At 34.9% G+C, this 6,134-nt stretch overlaps 1 long non-coding RNA gene across 1 annotated transcript; it reads left to right on the forward strand.

Annotated features, from left to right (window-relative positions):
• LOC128026084 (uncharacterized) lies at positions 1 to 5,940 on the forward strand. Its single transcript, XR_008186336.1, has 3 exons — positions 1 to 254; positions 510 to 575; positions 1,240 to 5,940. It is a non-coding gene; the product is annotated as an uncharacterized LOC128026084 (long non-coding RNA).
• Positions 5,941 to 6,134: the final 194 nt, after the last annotated feature.

Raw genomic sequence — 6,134 nt, forward strand, 5'->3', positions numbered from 1 at the left:
TCTGAAGGATCGTCCGGCTGCCCAATCAGAGCGCAGGGTGCGCGCCCGGAAGATCGCTGCTGCAGCAGCAGAACAGAAGCAGCAGCACACGGGACCGAAATGGCGTAGCGCGCAGTCCTCTGCTGCAGCAGCGGGGCCAGGCTCGCCGATCATCCCAGAGCCTGGCCCGTCGTTCTCCAACCGACGAGTATGATGGAGGTGACTTTTAGTTCCAGTTCACTTGCTTCGAAACCAGCACGAGATCACCGGAGACGGTAAGTGCACATGTACTACAGGGGCATGTCTTTGTTTAATCTTTGCGTTGCAGTTTCGCATTCCAGCACTTGCGTCACACGTATGGTCATGCACTTGTGCAGGACTAGAGATGCACATCATTTGGTTATGTATTAATATTAATTTTCACTGTTCTTTCAAGCACTTTGTCCTTTCCTTCCATACGTGCTCTAGAACTAATGACTGGATTGCTAAATGGGAATGCAGATCTTAATGAACCTGCTTTGTCTCATCAGAACAGTGCCCTTCATATGTCATATCAAGAAGAGAAAGCAACAGTCCTGGAAGGAACTCATGACCAGGTAGGTCAGTTTGTGCCGCAGAAATAAGACAAGATACTCTCTATTGTAGGGCTTGGTATTGTCATTGATTTCATGAATTGCTTTGACTCAGATTAACAAACTCTTGTTTCGATTCTGATTTCAATTCCTTTGGATACATGTCTTTTACAGCTAATGTTTGTAAACTATACAGGGAACCCTGTCATTTGGTTCATTTATATATTTAGCTATAATAACCAACACTTTATTAAACATTTTATATAAGCATTTAAATTGCACATAGTACATGCAAGTTGTGCTGTTTCTTTCCATGCTTAATATTAAAGATAGTAAAAAAAGTATTTATTGTTTGTATTTTGTGATAAAACTGTCTGAATTTGAAAGCTGAGATAGTTTTAGACCAGTAACAGGGCTTATTGTAATTATTGGGTGGCAGGTGTGCTACAAATAATGTTTAGTAAAGTTTTGTTCATGTATCAACGCAAAACAGCTTAGGTTAAAAGATTGATATTGGGTGTTAAAAACTAATTGGTTCATTAAAATAAAGATTTATTTAAATTAGTTCTGCCAATCTTTTTGGTTAACTCCTTTTTGGTAACTTCATGACCACTTCATGATCAATATTGGCAACCAAGCCCTGTCTTCTTGCCTTATCTGATCTGATTCAAATGTCCATTCTGTGCAGATAAGATCGTCATGACTTTGTTCTTCAAGCTGCTCTCCATCCCGATAAGTTGACTTTCCCCCAGCGTTATTTCAGGGAAGTGTTTGTTCAGCATACCAACTGTCACTGGTCTATGAAAATATCATCTCTGCACTTTGGAGACGACAACTGAAGTTGTTTTTATCCACGAAAGAACCATAAACTCTTCATGTGTCCAAAAAAGTTAAGTAACACACAATTGTGCCACAGTAAAGAGACATCATCATCTGGTCATATCTGTTATAAATAAATCCAGTGGGGTATTTATATGTTGCAGGTTGTTAAAAAGAAGTGAAAAAGGAAATGGTGAAAGTGCACTTGCTTTGCAAGTAAAACAAATGGGTATTTAAAAATGAAATCATGCAGGCAAGACAAAGTAGCTTCATCCAACAGTTTTATTATATGCAGATTAAGTGCCTAGACTTAGTCTTTTATTAAGAACATGTCTGAAAGTTTCATTTCTGAGACAATAAACTGTAGACAGATGTTCTTTTGATTCAGAACTCATATTGGTGTTTTCGTAAAACCATGAACCATGCTTTCATTTTTTCCATGATCACTTGACAAACCAAGACGGACAGTGTGGCACACTGACCCGTGCATAAGCTTTATAAATTCCACAGTTAAACTTTCTTGTGGGAGTGTGGTGCTAATGAGATGCAGGACATAATGAATTAGAATTATTTTACTACCTCAGAAGTTACTACAGCTCAGACCCACACAGCAAACACTCTGATCAACCTATATTCACATGCTTGTCTTACAGTAATGTCAAACGAGTCATTGTTTGTCAAATGGTTTGGGGATAATTTGAAAGAGGAGTAAGCATGATTCTTTTCACTTCTTGTACATTAGTTTATTAATAGGTTTGGGAATATCACACAAATCATAAAGAGACCTTGTAGTTCACTGGTTTGTACACTGGCGGCCGAAAGTTTGGAATAATTAAGGTTTTTTTTAACTATTTTTGAAAAGAATATTAGAAAATCTTAAAATAACTGGTTTCTATTTGAATAAAAAAATGAAATAATAATTTATTAATGTGATGGCAAAGCTGAATTTTCACCAGGCATTACTTGGTGTCACATTATCCTTCATTATTGTTATCATTGTTTAAGATTTTTGTGGAGATCATGAGATATTATATATTATAATATAAATTATTTGAGTAATAGAAAGTTAACTGAACAGCATTTATTAGAAATAATTTTTTTTGTAACATTAGTGTCTTTATTGTCACTTTTGATATTTTCTTTTTTTAATCTTACTTATCCTAGCTTTTAAATTAAAGGAGTCATATGATGCGATTTCAAATTTTCCTTTCTCTTTGTAGTGTTACAACCTCTTGGTGAATGTAGATCTGTTAAGTTGCAAAGACTAAAGTCTCAAATCCAAAGAGATATTGTTTATCAAAGTTAAGACTCTGCCACGCCACCCTTAAAACGGCTCATTCATGTCACTTTGTGGGAATATTTGTGTAATGCTGCCCAAATGTTCTCATAAAGAAGGCGTGGTTTCAGTAACTGTAGTCAGTGTTGAATCAGCCATGCCAGGGAGATGCTGTGTGTATCTAGGCGAAAGGAAAAGCACTTTATTTGGCCTTCTGAAAGTAGATGCATTTAGGAATCTTTAAGATTTGCTGATTTGAGAAAATTCTGACTTTGCTACGACAATCTAACCATGGCTTGTGTACTGCAAACACATACATGATTCATCACTGTATCTGCCACATGACGCGATTATGGAAAGGGGCCTTACATTTCCAACGAGTGCTTGCAGAAGGAGGGACTTTGTAGAAAACGGCGTGTTTGAGAGAGGCGGGGCATAGAGGACCTACAATAATCAGTACAATAACAGTACTTAAAAAAGGATGTCAACATATTCTGTTACACCAAATACACAAAATAATGATCTTTAAAAAAGCATCATATGACCCCTTTAACTAAACAAGGACGTATATCAAAGTTTACATAAAAATATCAGTGTTGATAAAAATAAGAAATTCAATTAAATTCAGATCAGCATATTAGATTATGTCCTGAAGGATCATGTGACACTGAAGACTGGAACAATGTATGCTGAAAACTGAGCTTTGCCATTACTAGAATAAATTGCATTTTGAAATATACTAAAATAGAAAACAGTTATTTAAAATTGTAATAATATTTTACAATAGTACTGTTTTTACTAATTATTGGATAAAATAAATGAAACCTTGGTGAGCATAAAAATGTTAAATCAAATACATAAAAACACATTTAAAAAAAAATCAGAATTATTCCAAAGATTTGGCTTCCAGTCTTTATGTGTCCTACATGTTTTCCAAGAGAGCATGTAGAGTGAAATAAACATGTGATTTTCATCCAGTAACATTCTCATGGTTATTATCATCATTACACCTGAAGAAAGGCAGTAGAATGGTTAAATGTTAGATCCTGGTAAGAACGTTTTGAAATAGTTGTTAACAGTTTAGTATGTTTTAATGTATCGCCTCAAATAGTCTATCAAATGGATTGGTAGAATTAAGGGTCTCGTGTACAGAGTATGAATTTTCATTAGAGAAGAAAGAGTAATGAGGCCTCAGTGTGGGAAATGTGCAATATTTGTTTCTTTCCTCTGTCTTGTTTTGAGATGAATATGTATATTGTACAAACAAGTGACAAGTTGTTCGCAAAAACAACAAAATCACCAATGTCTTCCATTAAATGATGTATAGTTTCATCCGCATGCTTTAGGGTTGGCGGGATTTGTAGTGCCAGCATAAACATGGCCATGCATGTACGGTAGCGAATACTAGCGATGCTTGCAGAGTTTAATAGTTGTGGTGACATTCAGTATATGCTATAATAAAGCTGTTTAGAAAATAAAATTAGGCCAATAATGATTTTGTTAATAACAAACCATGGATGCCGCATCCACATCTCGATCGATTTTATTAAGAGATCACTAGGTGAGTCATTTTCACCTGTGCACTGCTGAGTTCATTTTAGTTTTTAATCAATAAACAACATTTATTCACAGGTAATCACTGTTAGTTAATAATAATGTGTGGTAGCATGCTGAGGATTAGAAAAACGGCGGTTGGTATTGACGTATGGCTATCTATGCTGAAATTCATGTTTCATAAGCACTGTGTGAGTTTGTCCTAGTTTGTACTGTGCAAAATTAAGTTCTCGGCCCAGAATAGTTGACTCAGATCAAAATGAAAGTCCCTATTGGGCAGGAAATATGGCTTGGTGACTTAGAAGATATTACAGGTGTTGAAGTGAGGGGTTTCATTTGATACCCGTTTTGAGATTATTAGTTATTACAGAAACAAAATGGTAGATCTTGAAATATTATTTGGTCTGTAATAATCAGACACAAAGAAGGCTCGGTATTCTCATCCTGATTAGAAAGGGTAACCTAGAACTGTGTTTGTATTCATACCTCTAATATTGCATTCTCCATCAGGTTATGTTGTCTCAGACTAGAGCTGTGGGTAGATTATTCCTAGTAGCAGAAACTCTAGATTTTCAAGTAACGTAGTATATTAAGTGACAAAGCAATTATCAAAGCATTGTAATGTAGATAAATACCTCAATGACTGGAATGCAAACTATATTTTTTACATATACTCAAAGATATGCAAGCCATTATGTGTATTAAGTTCAAAGTTTAGAAGCAATAATCAGTTTATGCATGAATTATAGTGTTGGAATAGTTCAGTAGTGTTTGTGAAATAGAAATCTGTAGCATATTTGTGACAGTGGTAAGTGTCTGATCCAGAGCATCCCATTGCTCATATTTCGTAGGACAGAACTAGCTCTCAACAGCCCCATTATTCATTGACACCAAATAAATATATGAAGGTAGCACCAAGGGTCTGGCAAATTTTAAAGAGCTTTTATATTTTGGACAGGTGGAAGTTAGTTGATAGGTAGTAAGTATATATATGCAGGGCTTATGCCCTTCTGTTGACTTTGCATGTCTGCATACAAACCATTGTGGAATGCACATAAGCTGTATGTATATTTACAGCTTATTTTCATTAACGGCAATATGAGCAGTGTTTTGTAGCAGTTTGTGACACTCTGATGATTCATTATCTCAGTGAATCTTGGGTAAACAATATATCACAAAACTAAAAAGATCCATTGGGAATTAACTGGTATTTTTAATAAGAGTGCAAAAAAACATTTGCTGATGCATGGTAGAAATGGATAAGAAATGTTTTGTGCTGCATGCAATAATTAAACTTTGCTTGAACATATTTATGCAGAAATGTGATATCTATGAGTGGACAAATGTTGTCTTTTTCTTTTCAAATGCATGTAATCCCAAAGGTTTATCGCTATTGGGAATTATTCGCAGATGCGTTTTTTTAAAAACTTTTTTGGGTATGTGTATTGTATTGAAAATGTGACAAGTCTGTGTTTCAAGAGGCAAGATACAGTAGGTTTTAGCAAAACCAACAACTGAGTTTAAATGGGATAAAATGAGAAGTTATTTTTTATGTTCAATGCAAATAGAGTAGACCATAAGTTTATATGCTTAGACCTGATTTGTGTTGCTGATTTTGCCTCTGAATGTGAAACCCTATGCTTAGTCTGATCTATGCACTGCAGATGCACCCCGCATGATTTTGTACAAAAAATATAAAAATTTTGCAATAAAAAAGCAGCATGGTGCCAATCATAAAAATGTGTCTTTCTTTATTGTTATTTTTAATCCAGTAGTGTAAGGGATTAGATTAGACATTTTCCTTCAATACAACTTTATATACAATTATTTACTGTTATAAAGTCCCTTTCTTTGCACATATGTAAATATAATATGGTAACCAAAGATAATTTCACATTTTTAAACGTTCAAAAAATAAAAAAAACAACAACATT

The sequence above is a fragment of the Carassius gibelio genome, chromosome A13 (genome assembly GCF_023724105.1).
Source record: "Carassius gibelio isolate Cgi1373 ecotype wild population from Czech Republic chromosome A13, carGib1.2-hapl.c, whole genome shotgun sequence".
Classification (NCBI taxonomy): domain Eukaryota; kingdom Metazoa; phylum Chordata; class Actinopteri; order Cypriniformes; family Cyprinidae; genus Carassius; species Carassius gibelio.